The 24,712-nt window shown below is 42.8% G+C and overlaps 1 long non-coding RNA gene across 1 annotated transcript; it reads left to right on the top strand.

The window, feature by feature from the left end:
- Window positions 1-1,047: 1,047 nt before the first annotated feature.
- On the top strand, window positions 1,048-24,712 carry LOC122455478. Its single transcript, XR_006273699.1, has 3 exons — window positions 1,048-1,058; window positions 8,705-8,708; window positions 24,595-24,712. It is a non-coding gene; the product is annotated as an uncharacterized LOC122455478 (long non-coding RNA).

Here is a 24,712-nt window from a genome sequence, read left to right as displayed (position 1 = left end):
TCTTGGCAACAAGGGCATACTGCTGACTCACATCCAGCTTCTCATCCACTGTAATCCCCAAGTACTTTTCTGGAGAACTGCTGCTTAGCCAGTCAGTCCCCAGCCTGTAGTCCGGGTCTGGAGCACCCACGGGGAAAAATTAGTGGATGCTACACACCCACCAGCAGCCAAGCTCCCCGCCCCGAGTGTGCTGCATCCCTGTTTCTCCCCCCCTCCAGCTTTTCCTGCCCTCCCGCTGCCTAACAGCTGTTTGGCAGCACTTAGAACTTTCCAGGAGGGAGGGGGAGGATAGGGGATGTGGCATGCTCAGGGGAGGAGGCAGAGAAGAGACTGGGCAGGGGCAGGGACTTGGGAGGGGGAAGGGGGTGGAATTGGGGCAGCCAGGGGGTGGGGCTGGAGTGGAAAAAGGTGGGGTGGGGACTTGGGGCAAGGGGTTGAATGGGGGTGGGGTAAGGGTGGTGCAGGGGCAGGGACAGAGGTGGGGCAGGGGGTCGAGCACCCACTAGGCAGAGGGGAAGTTGGCACCTATACATGGGATTCTTCCTTCCTAAGTGCAGGACTTTGCATTTCAACCTCATCAGATTTCTTTTGGCCCAATCCTCCAATTTATCTAGGTCAATCTGGACCCTGTCCTTACCCTCCAGCATATCTACCTCTCCCCCCAGCTTAGTGTCATCTGTGAACTTGCTGAGGGTGCAATTCATCCCATCATCCAGATCATTAATAAAGATGTTGAACAAAACTGGCCCCAGGACCGACCCTTGGGGCATTCTGCTTGATACCGACTGCCAACTAGACATCGAGCCATTGATCACTACCCGTTGAGCCCGACATACCTTCTCTCCTTCCAGTGCTGAGGTACCCGCTCTGTAGCTGACGGGGTTAGAGCAGCATATTCAGAATGCAGGGGTCACAGACTCAAATTTCAGTGGGACCTGGGTAGTAGTCTCTGTCTAAGACTCTTCTCAATAATGGCTGGTCACTCAACACACCTTAACCAACCTCCTGCCTGTGCTGAGGGGATCTTGGTCCCATCTTAGGAGCTCGTTTTGGGGGGGGTTACATTTTTAATTTTAAAAAAAGATTTTTGACTAAAACTTATATTTGATTTTTCCAATGAAAAATAATAAAATAATTTATTTTATAATAATAATAAGAAGACTTTTAATTCAAAAATCAAATTTTTGCAGAAAAAAACAGATTTTTTTGGAAGAAAATTTGGGGTTTTTTGGTCATTTTATTTTATTTTTTTTACATTTTTGATCAAAACATAGACTTTTGGGATAATATTTTTTTAAAAAATCCAATATTAAGTCAATTTTTAATTCCAAATTCAATTTTTGGAAGAAAACATTTTAATCAGTTTTTTGATAAAAAGTCTTTTCTTCCAAAAAATTTTTGTTTTTCAATCAAAAGAAAGATATTTTGCCTAAAAAAATTTTTATTTTTGCTAATGAAAAATCAAATTTTTTTCAATAAATTTTCTTGCAAAATAATTTTTTCACATAATTTTTTCAAATATTATGGTGAAAAATCTATATTTTTGCCATTTTTTTGACATTTGCAGTCAAAAATAGAATTTTGGCTAAAATATATAATTTATTTCGATGACTTTTTTTCAAGATTTTTTTCTTGCAAAATGATTTTTTCAGAAAAAAATTAATTTTTTAATTAAAAATTGTTTTTCTCAAAATTTTTTTAATAAATTGATCAAAATATGTTAATCAAAACAATAGATTTTTGGGCTACAGATTTTTTTTTTCAATGAAAAATCAATTTTCTCAAATTTTAATTGAAAATTCAATGTTTTGGCAGAAAAAAGTTTAATCCTTTTTTAATGAAAAATTCATTTTTTACAAAATATGTTTTTCTGGTTTTGATCAAAAAATGCATTTTACCTAAAAATTTTATTAAATTATTTTTCCAATGAAAAATCGATTTTTTTCAAGTTTTTGTCTTAAAAATCATTTTTTCACAGATTTTTTTTTCCTGAATTTTTGGTGAAAAATACATTTGTTGACAATTATTTTTCCCTTAATTTTCTTGCTAAATCTATTTTTGGCAAAAACTATTGTTTTTTACTAAAATTGTTTGGGTTTTTTTGCCAAACATTTTGCTATAATTTGTGTTAGAGGGCTTTCCATTCATCCTCTCTGCTGGTTCTTGTTATGCAAACAGAAAGCAGAAGACCAGAAGTCCAAAGTACAGACATTGTGATCTTTATTGGGGTTAGTTCCAAGCAAACATGTCCATAGCTCTACACTCCAGCAGAGTCTGTTTCCCAGTGTTCCATTCCTGCTCTGACACTGCAGAGCATTTACCCCATGTCTCCCTTCCCAGCTCTGATGCTGCAGAGCCTTGCCTTTGTCCCCGTTCCTCATTCTCATTCACCATTCTCATTTCCCTTTCCCCATTCCCTAGTTTCCCTATTCCCACCTCCTCCTTCTTAGCAGGCCCAAATATACCTGTAATGCATGCCCACATTCTCACCTCTTACAACTGTAGCCTGACCCAAAGTTGGGTATATATAACTGTAACTTGAGGATTAACAGGTTCTTGTCCCAGGATCAGGCCCAGTAAGATTATTGTATAATTATCATATAATTTGGGAACCCCGATGTGCACAGGTGCAACACTCACACTGTAGGAACTCTCTCTATATATTTACAAATATATAATTTATTAATAATTTAGCAAAGTTATACACACACTTAAATTCAACAAGGCAAATAGAGATAATACAGAAAGTACATTTGGACAGCCATACTTATAACTTGGAATGTTAACCATTATCTTTCTCATCACCGTCATTGTCCTCATCTTCCCCAGTGGCCATCATTGTGGCCCTTCCCAAGCTCTACATCTCTCCAGCCCATCTGCTGCTCTTGGGATGTTACTTTTATAGTAGGTTACACTGACGCTGCCACGTCCAATGCATATTCAATAGAGGTATTTGTATTTCCTGCCCTTAAAGTGTCCATTTTCTATAAGTTAGTATATGTATGATGTTACCCTATTAGCATACACGTCAATTTGCTGTTATGGCAGCTTTGCAGTCGGAGGTTCTGTCCAGAACTTTCCGGATGCTGGTGTCAACTATGTTCTGTGCTGGTGTCAGATGTGTTCTGTGGGTGGCTGATGTCAGTATTCTGGACAAAATTCCCCCTCTGGCATACCACTTTCAGTTCCCTATAACTTATGAGTTACTTAAGTTTATCTATGCCAAAGGTTATAGGCCTCAATCCTCACACTATCTACTAAAGCCAAATCTTACAAGATAAAAGCCTATAGGTTCCTTGCATTACTTCTAAATATAATAAAGCAGAATAACAAAGCAATGAATATAATACAGGTAAGCTGGCCCACTGGGCTACACAACTTAGGGTCATGTTCCATTTTGGGTCTGGGGTCTTCATCCCACCCCTTTTGTACCCCAGGGAAGGGGTAAGGAGTGAGGTTGTGCTCCGGTCAGGGACAGGCATTTCTTTGGTCTTTTAGTGTTTTATACATCCTCCTCAACTCCCAACTGGTTGCTTGACTTTGCCTTGAAATTGGTTTGACACTCTGTACCTCTGGGGAACACCCCGCACCCCTATGTTTATCCTTATAATATGATTGTGTGATATCCAATACAAAAAGAAAAGGAGTACTTCTGGCACCTTAGAGACTAACAAATTTATTTGAGCATAAGCTTTCGTGAGCTACAGCTCACTTCATCGGATGCATTCACTGGCCTAGGCAGCAACAAAGGATGTGTTGGACTCTTTAGTGAGTCACCCTCCTTCCCTTGGTCAGTTTGGGACTACAATGAGGTAATGGTCACCTGACTGTGAAGTGGCAGGGGGGGCAAAGCCAAGAGGGAAGAAAGAACATGATAAAAGGGAGAGACACTTCCATGCTCGCTCTCTTCCACCTCCATACAGACACCACCACCAAGTGACTGAAGCGCTGATCAAAGGGGAGACCCTGGCTGAAGGGCAACCAGGCAGCCTGTGGTGAGAAGCATCTAAGTTTGTAAGGGCACTGAAAATGTTCAGATCAGATTAGAATGTGTTTTGTTTTTATTTCATTTGACCAAATCTGACTTCTTGTGCTTTGATTTATAATCACTTAAAATCTATCTTTTGTAGTTAATAAATGTGTTTGTTTATTCTACCTGAAGCAGTGCGTTTGGTTTGAAGTGTGTAAAAGACTCCCCTTGGGATAACAAGCCTGGTACATATCAATTTCTTTGTTAAATTGATGAACTCATATAAGCTTGCAGTGTCCAGCAGGCATAACTGGACACTGCAAGATGGAGGTTCCTAGGGTTGTGTCTGGGACTAGAGATATTGGCTAGTGTCATTCGATTGCACAGTCCAAGCAGCAGCTGGCCAAAAGTGCTCGAGGATTGGAGTGACCTAGAAGATCACTGGCCCAGATAACTTCAGAGGAATGTCACAGTGGCGCAGCAAGCAGGGTGTATGTACAGCTTGTTACTCCAAGTGGACTTTAAGCACTGATATTTGTGATTTTAAGTGAGTCTTAAGTGCAGTGGCTAAGAACAATCAGAAGGAGGTGTGACAAAGCTCTGTCCTTGCCTCCGTGGGTCCCGCGTTTCCTGGTGGATTTCGCTAGCCTCAGAGGCTCACTGTGACCCTCCACGTAACCCTTCTTTCTCTAGAGACAAGGGCACAGTCTACTAAGCCATTTTCATCATAAGCCAGCAAGGGAGGTGAGGAGAAGTTATCCTTCCTTGCACAGTCTCTGTTGTCTCCTAGTCTCAGTGATTAATCAGGGGGCAAAGGGGGGGGGGAGCCCGGGCCCACCCTCTACTCCGGGCTCCAGCCCAGGGACCCTAATAGTATCAGCTAAGGTAGCTGACCTTTTAGAAACATGACATGTACAATTCCCTGGGCTACTTCCCCCACAGCAGCCCTCACTTCCTCAAGCTCCACTTCACCCATATCCTCAGGGCCTCCTTCCTTGTGCCTGATATGGTGTGTACTACTCATCCTCTCCAACAGCGCAACTTCTTCCCACAGCTCCTGACATGCACACCCACCTGACTAACTGGGAGGCTTTTAACTAGTTTCAGCCAGTCCCTGATTGGCTTCAGGTGTCCCAATCAACATAGCATTCTCCCTGCCTTCTGGAAAGTTCTTAATTAGCCCCAGGTGTCTTAATTGACCTGAAGCAGCTTCCATTTCACTTAACCTGGTACCAGGGATTTGTTTAGCCTGGAGCTAATATATCTATCTCCCACTACTTTTCTACAGCCATCTGGCCTTGCCCCGTCACAGAGGTCACAGTTTTGTTATTTTCTCTTTGTTTATTTTGGGTGAGGGAAATAAGCACAAGAAAGCAGAAAAATGACTACCACTGAGGCAGCTACAAAACTAGAGCTGGCCAGACTGGAAGCGACAGAGAAGGCAAAGGACCACGAGTTTCAAATGTGGGAGGCAGAAATGAGGCTCAAAGAAGCAGCTGTGGCTAGGGAAACTATGGAGGCAGAGGCATCCAGGGAGGCAGCCAGAGAGGAGGCTGCACACAGAAGGGTTATTGAAGAAAAAGAGAGAGAGAGAGAGAGAGAGAAGAAAGAGAGAGAGAGAAAGAAAACACCAGCTGGACTTGCTAGAGAAGCCCCCAACCCCAACGACTCCCATCACACCAAAAATCCACAAATGGGAACACTTATGGCCTGCATACAGTGAGGAGGATGATATTGCTGAATATTTGACTACCTTTGAAAGGCTGCGTGTAATACACGAAGTCCCTGATGATAAGAGAGTTCCTAACCTGATTGTGAAATTAATTGATAAAGCTCAAAATGTATTCAATGGCATTCCTATTGAAGGTGCTTTAGACTACTATAGATTTTAAAGTAATGTTTTGTAAAGTTTTCATATTATCCCCAAAACATATAGAATTAAATTTAGGAATCTTAAAAGGGATATTGGGATGAGTAATGGGGAATATGTAAACAAAATGAAAGAATTGTTGTGGAAATGGGTGAGGGATAAAGACGTGGCAAGTTTTGAAGGGATGCTTGATCTTGTTGCTCAAGAGCATTTCTTGAGCATATGTAAGGCCAAAGTAAAGCAGTGTCTATGGGATGAAAATGTAAATACTGTGGAAGAGATGGCTTTTATAGCTGATCCCTTTAAACAGACGCAGGCATCTATTGAAAACAAACCACTGAGAGAGGTGTTTAAAGCTGGTGGGAAGAGAAGATCCCATTTTATCTCTAGCAAGAGGGAGGGTGGCTAGGAGGCTGGGTACTCACCTCCCCACAACCATTCCTTTAACCCACATCCCAAGTCTCCTGTAAAAGCAGAAGAGCCCAAAAGGAGATATTGGTGTAATTCCACTGATCATTTGAAGAATAAATGCCCTGTGCTAGGAGGAAGCAGGCTACCAATAGCTCATGTTAGTTCTGCTGTCCTCAACACAGAAAGCCCCCAGGCAATTAGAACCTATCATATTGGTTTTGTGAGATTAGCCTCTGCAGAACCAGATATGGAGCATATTAAGGCTGCCCAAATTGTTGGCAGGGAATACTTGGGGCAGAGGGATACAGGGGCCCAAATCTCTCTGGTTAAGCAGAGTGTGGGCCCAAAGGCCAGTATGTAACCTGGCAAAATGGCAGAAATTGTGGGGGTGGGCGAAAGCAGATTTCTTGTACCACTAGCTAAAATCCATGTGGTGTGGGAAGGTTTGGAAAGTGTTTTGATTGTGGTTTCCTACCAAAGGGCTTGAGGCAATCTTAAAGTGTGCTCTAAAGTAACACTCTAACTGCTCTTATCTTTTCCCATTGTGCTAACAAATCCAGCAGACTAGGCAGAAGCAACATCATAGTGTCTTTGTCACCTGTTTACACATTTTAGGGTATGTCTACACTATGAAATTAGGTCAATTTTATAGAAGTCGATCTTTAAAAAGTGATTTTATACAGTCGATTGTGTATGTCCACACTAAGTACATTAAGTCGGCCGAGTGCAGCGTCAATACCATGGGTAGCATCGACTCGCGGAGTGGTGCATTGTGGGTAGCTGTCTCTGCTGCCCATTGGAATACTGGGTAAAACTCCCAATGCCTGATGGAGCAAAAACATTGTCAAGGGTGGTTTTGGGTACATGTCGTCAGTCTCCTCTCCCTCCGTGAAAGCAACGGCAGACAATCGTTTTGCGCCTTTTTTCCTGTTTTTTTTTTCCTTTTTCACCTCTGCTGTTGTGAGCATTGTAAACACCTCCCGCATTATCCTGCAGTATGTGCAGAACGTGTCTAGGAGACGCCAGCATGAGGACGATTGTGAGGAGGACGTGGACACAGACATTCCTGAAAGCACGGGATGTGGCAATTGAGACATCATGGGAGCACTGGGGCAGGTTGATACAGTGGAATGCAGATTCTGGGCCCGGCAAACAAGCACTGACTGGTAGGACCACATAGTGTTGCAGATATGGGATGATTCTCAGTGGCTGCAAAACTTTTGCATGCATAAGACCACTTTCCAAGTTGCTTTCCCCCTCCCTGAAGCACAGGAATACCAAGATGAGAGCTGCTCTGACAGTTGAGAAACGAGTGGTGATAGCCCTGTGGAAGCTTGCAATGCCTGACTGCTACCAGTCAGTCGGGAATCAATTTGGAATGGGCAAATCTACTGTGGCGGGCTGCTGTGATCCAAGTAACAATGCAATCATTGACCTTCTGCTAACAAGGGTAGTGACTTTGGGAAATGTACAGGTCATTTGGATGGCTTTGCTGCAATGGGGTTCCCTAACTGTGGAGGGGCGATAGATGGAATGCATATCCCTATCTTGGCACCAGACCACCTTGCCAACCAGTACATAAACTGCAAGGGGTACTTCTCAATGGTGCTGCAAGCACTGGTGGATCACAAGGGACCGTTTCACTGACATCAATGTGAGATGGCCGGGAAAAGTGCATGATGCTCACATCTTTAGGAACTCTGGGCTGTTCGAACAGCTGCAAGAAGGGACTTACTTCCCAGACCAGAAAATTACCGTTGGGGATGTTGAAATGCCAATAGTTATTCTTGGGGACCCAGCCTACCCCTTGTTCCCATGGCTTATGAAGCTGTATACAGGCAGCCTGGATACTGAGCAATTCAACTATAGGCTGAGCAAGTGCAGAATGGTGGTAGAATGTGCCTTTGGACATTTAAAAGCTCGCTGGTACTGTTCGCTGACTAGGTTAGACCTCAGCGCAACAAATATTCCCATTGTTATTGCTGCTTGCTGTGTGCTCCATAATATCTGTGAGACTAAGGGGGAGACGTTTATGGCGGGGTGGGAGGTTGAGGCAAATTGCCTGGCAGCCAATTTTGAGCAGCCAGATACCACGGCAATTAGAAGAGCACAGCTAGGTGTGCTGTGCATCAGAGAGGCTTTGAAAACCAGTTTCATGACAGGCCAGGCTACAGTGTGACCATTGTGTGTGTTTCTCCTTGATGCAAACCCGCCCCCTTTGTTGATTTTAATTTCCTGTAAGCCAACCATCCTCCACCCTTCGATCACAGCTGGCAAAGGTTTTGAAACCATGCATTCTTTCTTTATTAATTAAAAAAAGGAGATAACTGAAAAGATAGCCCGGGTGGGGTGGGGGAGGAGGGAAGAACAAGGCCTCATTGCTTATTGTAACCACACTACAAATCAAAGCTATTTGAATGACTGCCTTCTGTTGCTTGGGCCATCCTCTGGAGTGGAGTGGCTGGGTGCCTGGAGCCTCCCCCGGCATGTTCTTGGGCGTCTAGGGGAGGAGGATATGGAACTTGGGGAGGACGGCAGGCAGTTATACAGTGGATGCAGTTGCGGTCTGTGCTCTTGTTGCCTTTCCTGCAGCTCCACGGGGACAACTGAACATGTCTGTTCGCTCCCCCATTAGCCTCAGCATCTCCTCTTGCCTCTACTCATCGTGCTCACCTAATGCTTTCCTGGTATCTGACACTGAATGTCTCCATGCATTCAACTGTGCCCTATCAGTGCAGAAGGACTGCATGACCTTGGAAAACATGTCATTGCGAGTGCGTTTTTTTCACCTTCTAATCTGCAATAACCTCACGGACAGAGATGATAGGGGGAGCATAGAAACATTTGCACCTGCGGGGGATAAAAAAGGGAGAGTAAAATTTAAGATGATACATTTCTGAGAACAAAGGGGAGACTCTTTCACAGTGAATCAAGCAGTTCACAGCAGATAGCACATGTGTTTTAGGTACAAGATCGCATTTTGCCTTTTATATTGAGCGCCTGCTGGTATGGTGACACATCACACACAGCTGGGCAACAGAATTCAGTCTCTAGGCAGCCATGGTAAGCCAAAGGGTACACGGGGTTGGCTTCTTCTGCCTTCATAACATGTGGGAATTGTTTCAAACTGCAGCGCCCTCCTTTCCCATAGCAAGCAATGCTGGTTGGGTTTGCCATTTAAAAGGAGGGGGCTGTGGTTTTTGGATGGATGTGCAGCACACCCCTTGTCCCATCCTATTCTCTTGGATGATCCCTTTTAGCCAAGTGCAAACAGGCCAGCATGAATGGGGTCCTTTTACTGTTCCCTTACAAAAATTCCCCTATTTCAACCAGGTGACCATGAATTATATCACTCTCCTGAGACTAACACAGAAAAATAAAGACCGAATGTTGTTTGAATGCGACCAAAACCCAGGACCATTCGCTGCCATGCTTTGTGCTGCAATGATTCCAGACTACTTGCTACTGGCTTGGTGTGGTAAAGTGTCCTATCAAGGAGGACGAAATAAGGCAGCCCTCCCCAGAAACTTTCTGCAAAGACTTTCAGAGTACCTCCAGGAGAGCTTCATGGAGATGTCCCTGGAGGATTCCGACTCCATCTCCAGACACATTAACAGACTTTTCCAGTAGCTGTACTGGCCGTGAATGCATCTCAATTCTTCAGGGCAAATCAAACATTAAACACAATTGCTTTTAAACCCTGTACTGTAGTTACAAATGTGCCAGTGCCTTCTCCAGCTTCAAGGTCCGGGAACCTGCCTTGGGAGGGTATTGGCTCCAGGGTGATTAAAAGGTCTGGCTGCTGGGGAGAACAGATTCTCCACTTGCCTGCTGTGCATTCTCCTCTCCCTCCTCCTCCTCCTCATCCACAAAATCCTCCTCCCTGTTGTGTGAGACTCCCCCCCTTGCAGGTGTCCACAGATAGTGGTGGAGTAGTGGTAGGGTCCCCCCTAGAATGCCATGCAGCTGATCATAGAAGCGGCATGTCTGGGGCTCTTACCCAGAGCGACCATTTGCCTCCTTTGTCTTTTGGTAGGCTTGCCTGAGCTCCTTAACTTTCATGCAGCACTGCTGTGTATCCCTGTTGTAGCCTCTGTCCACCATGCTCTGTGCGATTTTGGCATATTTTTTAGCATTTCTTCTTTTTGATCAGAGTTCGGCCTGCACAGATTCTTCTCCCCATACAGCAATCAGATCCAGTGTCTCCCATTCGCTCCATGCTGGAGCTTGTTTGCGATTCTGGGACTGCATGGTTACCTGTGCTGCTGAGCTCACCACACTGACCAAACAGGAAATGAATTTCAAAATTTCACAGGGCTTTTCCTGTGTACCTGGCTAGTGCATTGGAGTTGAAAGTGCTGTCCAGAGCGGTCACATTGAAGCACTCTGGGATAGCTCCCAGAGGCCAATACCATCGAATTGTGTCTGCACTACCCCAAATTCGACCCAGCATGGTCAATTTTCGTGCTAACCCTAACCCTAACCCTCACTGGCAGTCTATTTTAAGATCCCTTTATGTCATAGAATCACAGAATATCTGAGTTGGAAAGAACCTTGGGAGGTCATCTAGTCCAACCCACTGCTCAAAGCAGGATAGGGTGACCAGACGTCCCTATAAAATCGGGACTGTCCCGATTTTTAGTTCTTTGTCCCAATGCCATTTGTCCCTATAATGCGGCTTTGGCCGCTCCAGCCACATTTTTTTTTTTGCCTCCCCCATGTAGCCTGATATTTTGTCCATTTCATTTGGTCACCCTAAGGAAGGGCCAATCTCCAACTGAACAGGGTTGGTTGTGTAGATGCATTGCTTATAATATCGACCTAACGTGGCTAAATTCGACCTAACCTTGTAGTGTAGACCAGGGCTTAGAGTATCAAAAAGTCAAACCCAAAACGCTATCCCAGGCTAACAAACAGACCTATATACTAACAAATTGATCACAATGTACTGATCAAAAATCAATTTTTTCTCAATGTTTAATTCCAATTTCAATTTTTTGGGAGAAAAAATTAATCATTTTTTCATAAAAAATTCATTCAAAATATTGCCCCAAGATTGCAACATTTATATTTTGGCAGAAAAATATTTAATTGCTATTTGACTAATGAAAAATAAATTCTTTTCTCAATATTGAACTGCATTTTGGCACAATAAATATTACCCTATAATTTGATGAAATATTCATTATTATTTTTCAAAATCTGTATTTTGACAGGAAAATATTTAATTGATATTTTTTCTCTTTTTGATCATTGTCTTTTTGGCTGAAAATATTATTTGATTTTTTCAAATGGAAAATCAAATTTTAAAATATTTTTATTTGCAAAAATCAATATTCTGTCAGAAAAAAATAATCTTTGATGAAAAATTCATTTTTTGCCAAAATATTTTTTGTTTTCAATCAAAATATAGATTTTTGACCAAAATTAGTATTTAATTTACTCTCACAACAATAAATGTTTTTCTCAATTTCGAATTGCAAATTCATTTTTCTGGCAGAATAAATATTAATCAATTATGGAGGAGATGGTATGATGGGATAATGTGATTTTGGTAATTAATTGATCTTTAAATATTCAGGGTAAATAGGCCTAATCCCCTAAGATGGGATATTAGATGGATGGGATCTGAGTTACTACAGAAAATTCTTTCCTGGGTATCTGGCTGGTGAATCTTGCCCATATGCTCAGGGTTTAGCTGATCGCCATATTAGGGGTCGGGAAGGACTTTTCCTCCAGGGCAGATTGGAAGAGGCCCTGGATGTTTTTTGCCTTCCTCTGTAGCATGGGGCACAGGTCACTTGAGGGAGGATTCTCTGCTCCTTGAATTCTTTAAACCACGATTTGAGGACTTCAATAGCTCAGACATAGGTGAGGTTTTTCGTAAGAGTGGGTGGGTGAGATTCTGTGGCCTGCGCTGTGCAGGAGGTCGGACTAGATGATCAGAATGGTCGCTTCTGACCTTAGTATCTATGAATCTATGAAAAATTAATATCTTTTCAAAATATTTTTGATGCTGTGAGCAAAAAAAAAGATATTTTGCCTAAAATTTTATTAGATTTTTTCAACAAAAATTCAATTTTTTTCAAGATATTTAATTGCAAAATCAATTGTTTCACATAAATTAATTTTAAACAAAAAATTATTTTCTTTTGCCAAAAACAATAAATCACAAGTTTTTTGGAAATTTTTCATTTCATGGCTGGTAAGTCTGCTCTAATCATTCAGGGGAGATTGGTTCGTGAAAAGTATTCATTCCAAACAAGCAGTTATTGATGGTCATTCAGGGTGACAAAGTTAATTTCAAAGCAGTTAGTAATCTCTCATGCTAATTCAGAGGAGAACTGGTGTGAAAGTATTTCATTGGAAACAAAGAAGGCATCACTGCTGATCATGGCAGCAAAACTCTCTGAAATTTTTCATTGCAAAGCAGTTAGGAATCTCTCCTGATGATTCAGGAAGATCAATTCATGAAAATTATTCACTATAAGAAAGAATTCACTAGTGATCATTCTTTGCAATGAAAAGTCTGAGAAGCAAAACAGGAATCTCTCCGGACAATTCAGAGTGAGAAAGTTCTCAGAAAAATCTACATTACTTTCCTCACTATTCAGGATGAGATTGGTTCTTGAAAATACTTCATTGCAACAAAACAATTCACTGTTGATAATTCAGGGCAACAAAGTTTTAAATTACCGTACATTACATAGGCACTAGGAATCTCTCCATACCACTCAGACGAGATCAGTTTGTGACAGAAAAAAGTCACTGAAGATCATTCAGAGCAATAAAGGTCTCTTAGAATCTTCATTGCAAGACAGTTAGGCATCTCCCCAGACTATTCAGGGTAAATCTATTCATGGAAAATCATTGTAAGCAAACAAAGAGTCACTTCTCATTATTATTGGTGACACATTTCTGAGAGAATTTGCATTGCAAATCACTAAATCATCTCTTCTGAACATTTAGGGGCCATCTGATGCACACTTTCTTCAATGCAAACAAACAGGAATAATTTCCTATCATTCATGTTTGTATAGTTCATAGAATCATAGAAACATAGAAGATTAGGGTTGGAAGAGACCTCAGGAGGATATCGAGTCCAACTCCTGCTTAAAGCAGGACAACACCAACTAAATCATCCCAGCCAAGGCTTTGTCAAACCGGGCCTTAAAAACCTCTAAAGATGGAGATTCCACCACCTCCCTATGTAACCCATTCCAGTGCTTCATCACCATCCTAGTGAAATAGCTTTTCCTAATATCCAACCTAGACCTCCCCCACTGCAACTTGAGACCATTACTCCTTGTTCTGTCATCTGCCATCATTGAGAACAGGCTAGCTCCATCCTCTTTGGAACCTCCCTTCAGGTAGTTGAAGGCTGTTATCAAAATCCCGCCTCACTCTTCTCTTCTGCAGACTAAATAAGCCCAGTTCCCTCAGCCTCTCCTCATAAATCATGTGCTCCAGTCCCATATCATTTTCGTTGCCCTCCACTGGATTATCTGGGTTTCTATGGTCGGGGGGGGGGGGACTTGTGGCTGGGGTTGGGATTTCTATGAGAAGATAATTGGGGTTAGGATTAGGATTCCTATGGGGAGGGAAGTTGTGGCCAAGGTTAATGTTCCTATGAGTAGGGGACTTGGGGCTAGGGTTAGGGTTCCCATGGGGAGGGCGACCCTCCCTAGGGTTAGGGTTTGGGTTTATGTGACATTTTGTACGTTGGGGAGCATATTGTAACCCCCATATTCTTCATTTTTATATAATCGTGATCTCACATATAATGCATGCCTTGTAAAGTATCAGGGGAAAGGTTATGATCTGCTGAAAGTCATTTCTCTATCCATATATGTGTATCTGTAGTGAGGCCGAGTGGCCTCCCTCCGAGTGGGAGAGTGAGGGACAATTACACTCTCCTTGGAGGATGGAGTCTAGATCACCCCACCCCCCTCGCTGGAAGTACTGGGGCATGGCCAGAAGTATAAAAGGGCAGCCCTGCAGCACAGTTGTGGGGGAGCTTGCAGAGGAGAAGGATGCTCTGCCAGTTCGACCACGTCCCCGAGAGGAACCGTCTCTGAGCAGTGCCCAATCCACAGACGCCGCTGAGGACTGGCCCAGAGTGCCTGCTGCCGTGTACCGTGAGGAGCCAGAAGAGGTCTGGAGGCTAGAGGATTAGTTTAGGGTTACGGTTAGGTTTGGATTAGGGTTTAGATTTGGATTAGGGTTAGGTTAGGTTTAGAAGGTTTTGGTTAGGAGTTTAGGGTAAGGGTTAGGATTGGGCGGTTAGGGTTAGGATATTAGGGTGAGGGTTAGAGTTAGGTTCAGGATTAGGGTTTCAGTTAGGATTGGCAGGTTAGGGTTAGTAATAGGAGTTTACGGTGTTAGGGTTAGGCGGTTAGTTTTAGGATCTTGATTTGGGTTAGGGTTAATGTTTGGATTATGGTTAGGGTTAGAGTATTAGGGTTAGGGTAAGGGTTTTGGTTACGGTTTGGGTTTAGATTTAGGTTTTGGGTTTGGGTTTAGATTTAGGGTTAGAGTTAGGGTTAGGGTTTGGGTTTAGATTTAGCATTAGGGTTTGGGATTAGGGTATGGTTTCAGTTAGGATTAGGAGATTAGGGTTAGGAGTTAGGGTTAGTAATAGGGGGTTACGGTGTTGGGGTAGGGGGTTAGGGTTAGGATCTTGGTTTGGGTTAGGGTTAGAGGGTTAGGGTAAGGGGTTTGGGTTTGGATAGGGTTAGGGTTTAGATTTAGGGTTTGGGTTAAGATTTTGGGTTAGGGTTAGGGTTTGGATTTAGATTTAGGGTGAGGGTTAGGATTTCAGTTATGATTAGGAGTTTAGGATTAGAAGGTGTCATAAATGTAAAGGAAAGGGTAACCACCTTTCTGTATACAGTGCTATAAAATCCCTCCTGGCCAGAGGCAAAATCCTTTCACCTGTTAAGAGTTAAGAAGCTAAGGTAACCGCGCTGGCACCTGACCCAAAATGGCCAATGAGGTGACAAGATTCTTTCAAATCTGGAGGGGGTAGAACAAAGGGTTTGGTCTGTCTGTGTGATGCTTTTGCCGGGAATAGATCAGGAATGCAAGCCTTACAACTCCTGTAAAGTTAATAAGTAATCTAGCTAGAGAATGCATTAGATTTTCTTTTATTTAATGGCTTGTAAAATAAACTGTGCTGGAGGGAATGTGTATTCCTGTTTTTGTGTCTTTTTGTAACTTAAGGTTTTGCCTAGAGGGATTCTCTATGTTTTGAATCTGATTACCCTGTAAGGTATTTACCATCCTGATTTTACAGAGGTGATTCTTTTACTTTTTCTTTAATTAAAATTCTTCTTTTAAGAACTTGATTGCTTTTTCATTGTTCTTAAGATCCAAGGGTTTGGGTCTGTGTTCACCTGTACCAATTCATGAGGATTATTATCAAGCCTTCCTCAGGAAAGGAGGTGTAGGGCTTGGGGGGGATATTTTAGGGGAAGACGTCTCCAAGTGGTCTCTTTCCCTGTTCTTTGTTTAAAATGCTTGGTGGTGGCAGCATACTGTTCAAGGACAAGGCAAAGTTTGTACCTTGGGGAAGTTTTTAACCTAAGCTGGTAAGAATAAGATTAGGAGGTCTTTCATGCAGGTCCCCACATCTGTACCCTAGAGTTCAGAGTGGGGAAGGAACCTTGACAGGAGGTTATGGTTAGTAATGGGTGTTAGGGGTAGGGGCTTAGGTTTAGGTTCTCCAATTGGGTTAGGATTAAGGTTTGGGTTAGGATTAAGATTATAAGGTTAGGCTTTAGATTTAGGGTCAGGGTTGGGGTTTAGATTTATCATTAATGTTAGGGTTTAGATTTAGATTTAGGGTTACCGTTTGGGTTTAAATTTAGGGTTAGGGTTAGGGTTTGGATTTAGGGTTAGTGTTTAGATTCAGGGTTAGGGTTAGGGTTTGGTTTTGGGTTCAGATTTAGGCTTTGGGTTTGTGTTTAGATTTAGCTTTAGGGTCAGGGTTTAGGTTTAGTTGGGGTTATATTTAGCGTTAGGGTTTGGCTTTAGATTTAGGGTCAGGGTTTAGATTTAGTGTTAGGGTTTGGGTTTACATTTAGGGTTAGCGTTTCGGTTTAGATTGAGGGTTAGGGTTTGGTTTGGGGTTATGTTTATGGTTAGGGTTTGGGTTTAGATTTAGGGATAGGGTTTGGATTTAGATTTAAGGCTAGAGTTAGGGTTAGGGTTAGGCTTTGGGTTTAGATTTTGCATTAGGGTTAGGGTTTGGGTTTTGATTTAGGGTTACGATTTGGATTTAGATTTAGGGTTAGGGTTTGGGGTTAGATTAAAGTTATGGTTTGGGTTTTGATTTAGGGTTAGGGTTGGGTTTAGTTTTAGGATATGGGTTGGAGATCAGGATTTAGGGTTAGGATAGGGGTTAAGGTTATGAGGTATGGGTTAGGAAGTTAGGGTAAGGGTTAGGATTGGGAGGTTAGGGTTAGGTGGTTCGGGTTAGGTTTTCGGGTAGGGTTAGGTTTTCGGTTTTCGGTTAGATTTAGGGTTGGTGTTTAGATTTAGAGTTAGGGTTAGTGTTTGGTTTTGGGTTCAGATTTAGGCTTTGAGTCAGGGTTTAGATTTAGGGTTAGGGTTAGGGTTTGAGGTTATATTTATGGTTAGAGTTTGGGTTTAGATTTTGGGTTAGGTTTTGGATTTAGATTTAGGGTTAGAGTTAGGGTTAGAGTTTGCATTATGATCTCAGTTTGGGTTAGGGTTAAGGTTTGGGTTAGGATTAAGTTAGAGAGTTAGGGTTTAGATTTAGGGTTATGGTTAGGGTTACGAGGTTAGGGTAACAGTTTAGATTGGGTGATTAGGGTTTGGGTTAGGGTTTTGGTTAGGGTTAGGAGGTTAGGGTTAGGGGTTTAGGGTTAGGTTCTCGGTTTGGGTTAGGGTTAAGGTTTGGGTTAGGGTTAAGGTTAGAGGTTTAAGGTTTAGATTTAGGATTAGGATTAGGGTTTAGATTTAGGGTTAGGGTTTGGCTTCAGATTTAGGGTTAGGGTTTAGATTCAGGATTAGGCTTAGGTTTAGGGGTTTGGGTTTGGTTTAGGGTTTCGGTTAGGATTAGGCAGTTAGGGTTAGGATTTTATGGTTAGTAATATAAGGGGTTAGGGGATTAGGAATAGGGACTTGGGGTTAGGTTCTTGGTTTGGGTTAGGGTTATGGCTAGAGTGTTAGGGTTAGGATTAGGGTTAGTATTTAGATTTAGCATTAGGGTTTGAGTTTAGATTTAGGGTTAGGATTTAGATTTATGGTTAGGTTTTGGGTTTAGATTTAGCATTAGGATTAGGGTTAGGATTTGGATTTAGATTTAGGGTTACAGTTTGGGTTTAGGTTTAGATTTAGGGTTATTGTTTAGATTCAGGGTTAGGATTAGGGTTTGGTTTTGGGTTCAGATTTAGGCTTTGGTTTAGATTTAGCTTTAGGATCAGGGTTTAGATTTAGGGTTAGAAGTTAGGGCTGCTCAGGGGGCAGAAGCAGCAGTCCACTGCGGGTGTATGCAGCAATGCCAGCTGCTTTGTGCATGCAGGTCATTTCCCCACCTGGTTGCAGGAGGGCAATGTAAGGGTTGGAGGAAAGGGGGCACAGTAAAGGGGTGAGGGGCACAGAAGGGGAGTTCAGGGGTTGAGGTGAAGGGGGCACAATGCAGGGGTTAGGAGCAGAGCAGGGGGCAGGGGTTGGGGTGAAGGGGCCATAGTGCAGGGGTTAGGTACAGAGGATGGGGCAGGTGTTGCAGGAGGAGGAATGCAGGGGTTGGGATGAGGAGGCATGCACAGTGAAGGGGTTGGGGGTTCAGGAGGGAGGTGCAGGGGTAGGAGTGAAGTGGTGCACGCATTGGGGAAAAGGAGGGGAGTTCAGGGGTTGGGATGAAGGAGGCACAGTGCAGGGGTTAGGGGCACAGGAGGGGCAAGTGTTGGGGTGCAGGATGTGTGCAGAGGTTGGGAGTGAAGGGGGTTTAGGTATTAGGGGTGCAGGAGTGGGAGCAGGCATTAGGGTTGAAAGGGGCACAGTGCAGTGGTTAATGGGGGAAGGGAGAGTGAGTAGGTATCTGAGGTAGAAGTAAAACTCGAACAGCTTAATGGGACTAAATCGGGGGACCCAGATAATCTTCATCCAAGAATAGGCACCCGAAATTGCAAGCCCATTAGCAAGAATTTTTAATGAGTCTGGAAACTCAGGAGTTGTACCGTATGATTGGAGAATTGCTAACATAGTTCTAACTATTTTTAAGAAAGGGAAAAAACGTGATCCGGGTAACTTCAGGCCTGTTAGTTTGACATCTCTAGTATGCAAGGTCTTGGAAAAATTTTTGAAGAAGAAAGTAGTTGAGGACATTGGAGTCAATGGTAAATGGGACAAAATACAACATGGTTTTACAAAAGGTAGATCGTGCCAAACCAGCCTGATCTCCTTACTTGAGAAAGTAACAGATTTTTTAGATAAAGGAAATGCAGTGGATCTAATTTACCTAGATTTCAGTAAGGCGTTTGATACCGTGCCACATGGGGAATTATTAGTTAAATTGGAAAAGATGGGGATCAATATGAACATTGAAAGGTGGATAAGGAATTGGTTAAACGGGAGACTACAACAGGTCCTACTGAAAGGTGAACTGTCAGGCTGGAGGGAGGTTACCAGTGGAGTTCCTCAGGGATCAGTTTTGGGACCAATCTTATTTAATCTTTTTATTACTGACCTCGGCACAAAAAGTGGGAGCGTGCTAATAAAGTTTGCAGATGATACAAAACTGGGAGGTATTGACAATTTAGAGAAGGACCAGGATATCATACAGGAGGATCTGGATGACCTTGTAAACTGGAGTAATAGTAATAGGATGAAATTTAATAGTGAGAAGTGTAAGGTTATGCATTTAGGGATTAATAACAAGAATTTTAGTTATAAGCCGGAGACGCATCAATTAGAAGTAATGGAGGAGGAGAATGACCTTGGAGTATTGGTTGATCATAGGATGACTATGAGCTGCCAATGTGATATGGCTGTGAAAAAAGCTAATGAGGTCTTGGGATGCATCAGGAGAGGTATTTCCAGTAGGGATAAGGAGGTTTTAGTATCGTTATACAAGGCACTGGTGAGACCTCACCTGGAATACTGTGTGCAGTTCTGGTCTCCCATGTTTAAGAAGGATGAATTCAAACTGGAACAGGTACAGAGAGGAGCTACTAGGATGATCCGAGGAATGGAAAACTTGTCTTATGAAAGGAGATTCAAGGAGCTTGGCTTGTTTAGCCTAACTAAAAGAAGGTTGAGGGGAGATATGATTGCTCTCTATAAATATATCAGAGGGATAAATACCGGAGAGGGAGAGGAATTATTTAAGCTCAATACCAATGTGGAAACAAGAGCAAATGGATATAAACTGGCCACCAGGAAGTTTAGTCTTGAAATTAGACAAAGATTTCTAATCATCAGAGGTGTGAAGTTTTGGAATAGCCTTCCAAGGGAAGCAGTGGGGGCAAAAGATCAATCTGGCTTTAAGATTAAACTCGATAAGATTATGGAGGAGATGGTATGATGGGATAATGTGATTTTGGTAATTAATTGGTCTTTAAATATTCATGGTAAATAGGCCTAATGGCCTGTGATGGGATAGTAGATGGGTGGGATCTGAGTTACCCAGGAAAGAGTTTTCTATAATATCTGGCTGGTGAATCTTGCCCATATGCTCAGGGATTAGCTGATTGCCATATCTGGGGTCGGGAAGGACTTTTCCTCCAGGGCAGATTGGAAGAGGTCCTGGACATTTTAAGCCTTCCTCTGTACCATGGGACATGGGTGACTTGAGGGAGGATTCTCTGCTCCTTGAATTCTTTAAACCATGATTTGAGGACTTCAATAGCTCAGACATAGGTGAGGTTTTTCGCAGGAGTAGGTGGGAAAGATTCTGTGGCCTGCGTTGTGCAGGAGGTCAGACTAGATGATCATAATGGTTCCTTCTGACCTTAGTATCTATGAATCTAGTCTGGGATGCCCATGGGGGCCAGGGGTAATGGGGGTGCCATGCCCACTGGGGCCATGGGCACCAAAATGCAATTTCACCCATGGTGCCATTTTCCCTAAGGCTGGCCCTGAAAGGGGGTGACACATGACTATGGAGCTAGTAGGCCGGGTGGATGGGCTTGAGGCCAACTGACAGCTGGGAGCAGAGTTAGGATCCCAGAGTGACTGAAAGGGGACCAAGGTGAAAACAGATCTCATTGGGAGGTGGCCTCACCCCCAACCTGCCCCTATGAGAGAGGAACAGAAGCTCAATTACAATCATAGACAAATCTTCCCTGAGAAGGAAGGGGACAGCTTGTTTTAAAGCAAAGGTTTGTGTTTAAAGCAAAACTCCTGATAGATACAGAGGGGCTGGATAGTGCTGATTCCAGTCCCTAGCTGGATATTGTTGATTCCAGCCTCCAGACTCAGGGAGGATAAGGAACAAATTCAGGCTACCAGTGACCTGCAGGAGGGAGATCATTTTTTGAGAGTGATGGACACTTTGCCTTACAGGTCTTTGTCTGCCACCTTCTACTGACTGTTTGGTACAGGAATGCAGCCCCCACTCCTGGGACTCTCCTGTGGAAATAATGTTTCTGTGCAAAACACCAAAGCTTTTAACAGAAGGGAGGAAAAGGAAATGGCCACACGATGGAACCAGGACATAAGGAATGCACAACAAGATGCTTCTTCCCTGTGTGTTAACCTTGTTGTTTGGAGTGTTGTTGTATCTGTGTTGGCCCCAGGACATGAGAGAGACAAGTGGGTGGGGGGAGCTCACATCATATCTTTTAAATCACCAAAGAATGCAGAGTTATTTACTCCTTCTCATAACACAAGAACTGGGGGTCATCCAATGAAATGAATAGGCTGCAGGTTTGAAATGAACAATAGGAAGTATTTCTTCACATAACACACAGTCAACCTGGGAAACTCTTTGCCAGAGGATGTTGTGAAGGTCACAACAATAACAGGGTTCAAAAAAGAACTAGAGAAGTTCATGGAGAATAGGTCCATCAATGGCTATTAGCCAGGATGGGCAGGGATGGTGTCCCTAGCCTCTGTTTTCCAGAAGCTGGGAATGGCAACAGGAGATGGATCACTTGATGATAGTGTGATCTGTTCATTCCCTCTGGGGTACCTGGCATTGGCCACTTTCGGAAGACAGGATGGGGGCTAGCCAGACTGGTCTGACTCAGTATGGCTGTTCTTATGTTCTAACTGCTGTTTATGGAAGAGACGAACTTTCAGGCTACACAGAGCCAAAGAAGTGTTCTGGGTAAGCTCCAAAGCTTGTCTGTTTCATCAACAGAGGTTAGTATACTACAAGCTCTTACCCTCACCCACCTTGTCTCTCTTGGACTCTGAAAAGTGCTTTCTCTCAACTCCCTTTGAAGAGAAGATAAGTTTCCCTTTTGGGAAACTATCAGGCGAAGCAATTGTATTTATTGTGACACTAGAATCGAAGGATTATTTAATATTATAAATAAATGAGTCTAAACCTGAGCTTCCTGTTTTCAAATTGGTTTTCCCAACTCAGTTCCATATTCTCTTCCTGAAAGGCTTCCAGGACGCCTGCCCACCCCAGAATAAGTGGTGAGGAGAAAGCCCCTCAGTGCTGCTCTTAGTCTCAGGTGGATTGTTCAGTGGCAGGGGGAGTTGGTTTGTTTGCTGCTGCTGAGAAAGCTGCCAGAACAGGTCTCTTGGCACCCACGCTCCCTGCTTCTCTGTCACATTGTTCATTCTGCTGGTGTGTTCTACCCCTTGCCACACCCTATGGCTGCTTTCTCTATTTAGATTCTAATTTCTTCAGGGCATGGACTATCTATTACTTTGTGTTTGTATCGTGCCTAGTGCAATGGTGCCCCATTATTGGTTAGCCCTTAGGCATTACCTCAATTAACATGATTAATAATAACTATCCTGTTACTTTGACCCTAAGAAATTGCACTTAGTATGTTCCTGCTTAAGAAGGACTAAGGGTTGAAATCATGGAATGTTCTTTAACAAATATCCCAAAAAATTCAATTGGTCTTGCTTATTTTCTTTCCCTGGAGCAGGGTTTCCAGTTTCCAAACCTGATGAGATCTCCCAGCTGTAATGAAGAGAAGCCATGGGTCCCATATGTCCAGGACTCTGAGGAAAGAGAGATGCTGAGAGGTGCCTGCCCAGGTGAGGAATCAGTTAAATCAATTCAAAAAACTGTCCATGAATTAAGAAAACATTTTGGATTCCCTATGTAGACCTTGTGAACTTTCCAAATTCAGCAGTTGTGACATCCTCACGGGAGACATTGCTCCTAACTCTCTACCCATCTTGACTGACACCTGACCTCCCTTTGTCCTGAGTCTTTGGATGGGATGTGGAGGCAGAATTGATTCCCTCCTCTCTCCCCAACAGGGAAGAGTTTTAGGGAATTCAGTTCCTGATTTCCCTCCCTTCCGCATCAGATATTACTGTGGTTTGTTCATTCTTCTTTCTGAGGTTTCTCTCTCTATCCTCTGAAGCCCCTGGTATTGGCCACTGTTGGAAGACAGGACATTGAGCTGGATGGACCTTTGGTCTGACCCAGCATGGCCATTCTTATGTTATGACCTTTAAGACTATTTTCAGCATTTTCTTCATCATGGTAGATGATGCCATGGTAGAAGTTTATTATAGGCCACCTAGCCAGGAAGAAGTGATGGATGAGGCTTGTTTTTAAATAACTAACAAAGCAATACGACGCACAGCACTTGGTGGTGATGGGAGATTTCAACTGCCCAGACATCTATTGGGAAAATACAACAGTGGGGCACAAATTATCCAACAAGTCCTTGGAATGCATTGTAGACACTTTTTATTACAGAAGATGGAGAAAGCTACTAGGGAAGAGGTTGCTCTAAATTTGATTCTGAGAAATAGGGAGGAACTGGTTTAGAATTTGAAGGTCAAATGCAGCTTGGGTGAAAGTGGTCATGAAATAAGAGTTGATTCAAAAAAATGATAGGAGGGAAAATTGCAGAAAAAAAGACAATGGAGTTGAAAAAGGCAGACTTTAGCAAACTCAGAGGGTTGGTCATTAGATGCTATGGGAAGCAGGTCTAAGGGGAAAAAGGGTTCAGGAGTGTTGACAGTTTCTAAAAGACATTATTAATGTCACAAAATCAAACTATCCCAATGTATAGGAAAGATAGGAAGTATGGCAAGAGACCACTCTGGCTTAACCAGGAGATCTTCAACAATCTGAAATTTAAAAAGGAGTCATACAAAATGTGGAAACTAGGTCAAATTATGAAGGGTATGTTTGTGTGTGTATAAACACAAGAATTTAAGGACAAAATTAGAAAGGTCACGGCAGAAAACAAGATTAAACTAGCTAGGGCCATAAAGGGTAAGAATACATTTTATAAATACAATAGAATGCTCTAGGGGAATTCTGCACCAAAAATTAAAAATTCCACATAGAATTTTGCAGTGGGGGCAAAAGATCGATCTGGCTTTAAGATTCTACTCGATAAGTTTATGGAGGAGATGGTATGATGGGATAATGTGATTTTGGTAATTAATTGATCTTTAAATATTCAGGGTAAATAGGCCTAATCCCCTGAGATGGGATATTAGATGGATGGGATCTGAGTTACTACAGAAAATTCTTTCCTGGGTATCTGGCTGGTGAATCTTGCCCATATGCTCAGGGTTTAGCTGATCGCCATATTTGGGGTCGGGAAGGACTTTTCCTCCAGGGCAGATTGGAAGAGGCCCTGGACGTTTTTCGCCTTCCTCTGTAGCATGGGGCACAGGTCACTTGAGGGAGGATTCTCTGCTCCTTGAATTCTTTAAACCACGATTTGAGGACTTCAATAGCTCAGACATAGGTGAGGTTTTTCGTAAGAGTGGGTGGGTGAGATTTTGTGGCCTGAATTGTGCAGGAGGTCAGACTAGATGATCAGAATGGTCCCTTCTGACCTTAGTATCTATGAATATTGCAAAATTCTGCATATTTTATTTGTCAAAATAACACAATATAATCATGCCAGTTTCAATTATTTTGGTAATTTATTTCAAAATATCTGTCAGCAAGTATGTCCATAACAATACAAACTAAAAAAAGTTTCTGATAATGTATTTTTACAAATAGATTCTTTAATAGGCATATTTATACAGAACTTTGGTGAGTAATTCATTTAAATTAGAATACAGAGTTGTATTTCCTGCACCTGTCAGAAGCAATGCAAAGGATTGGGGGAGTTGGGGTAAAGGAGTAGCTGAGGGAGAGGGAAGGAGCCTGGGATTGAACCTGGAGGGTGTTGGGTTTGGGTGGGAGAAGGTTTTGTGGAGGGAGGAGAGTGGGATTGTTAGGGAATTGGGAAGCTTCCCCCATGCAGACCCTGGCTGACCCCAGGCCTCTCTCATTCAATCAGGCACATCTGTCCCATCCCTGCAGTCCCCTATCCTCATCG

Source organism: Dermochelys coriacea, chromosome 8 (genome assembly GCF_009764565.3).
Source record: "Dermochelys coriacea isolate rDerCor1 chromosome 8, rDerCor1.pri.v4, whole genome shotgun sequence".
Taxonomy (NCBI): domain Eukaryota; kingdom Metazoa; phylum Chordata; order Testudines; family Dermochelyidae; genus Dermochelys; species Dermochelys coriacea.
This window is presented reverse-complemented; position numbering and strand designations above follow the sequence as displayed.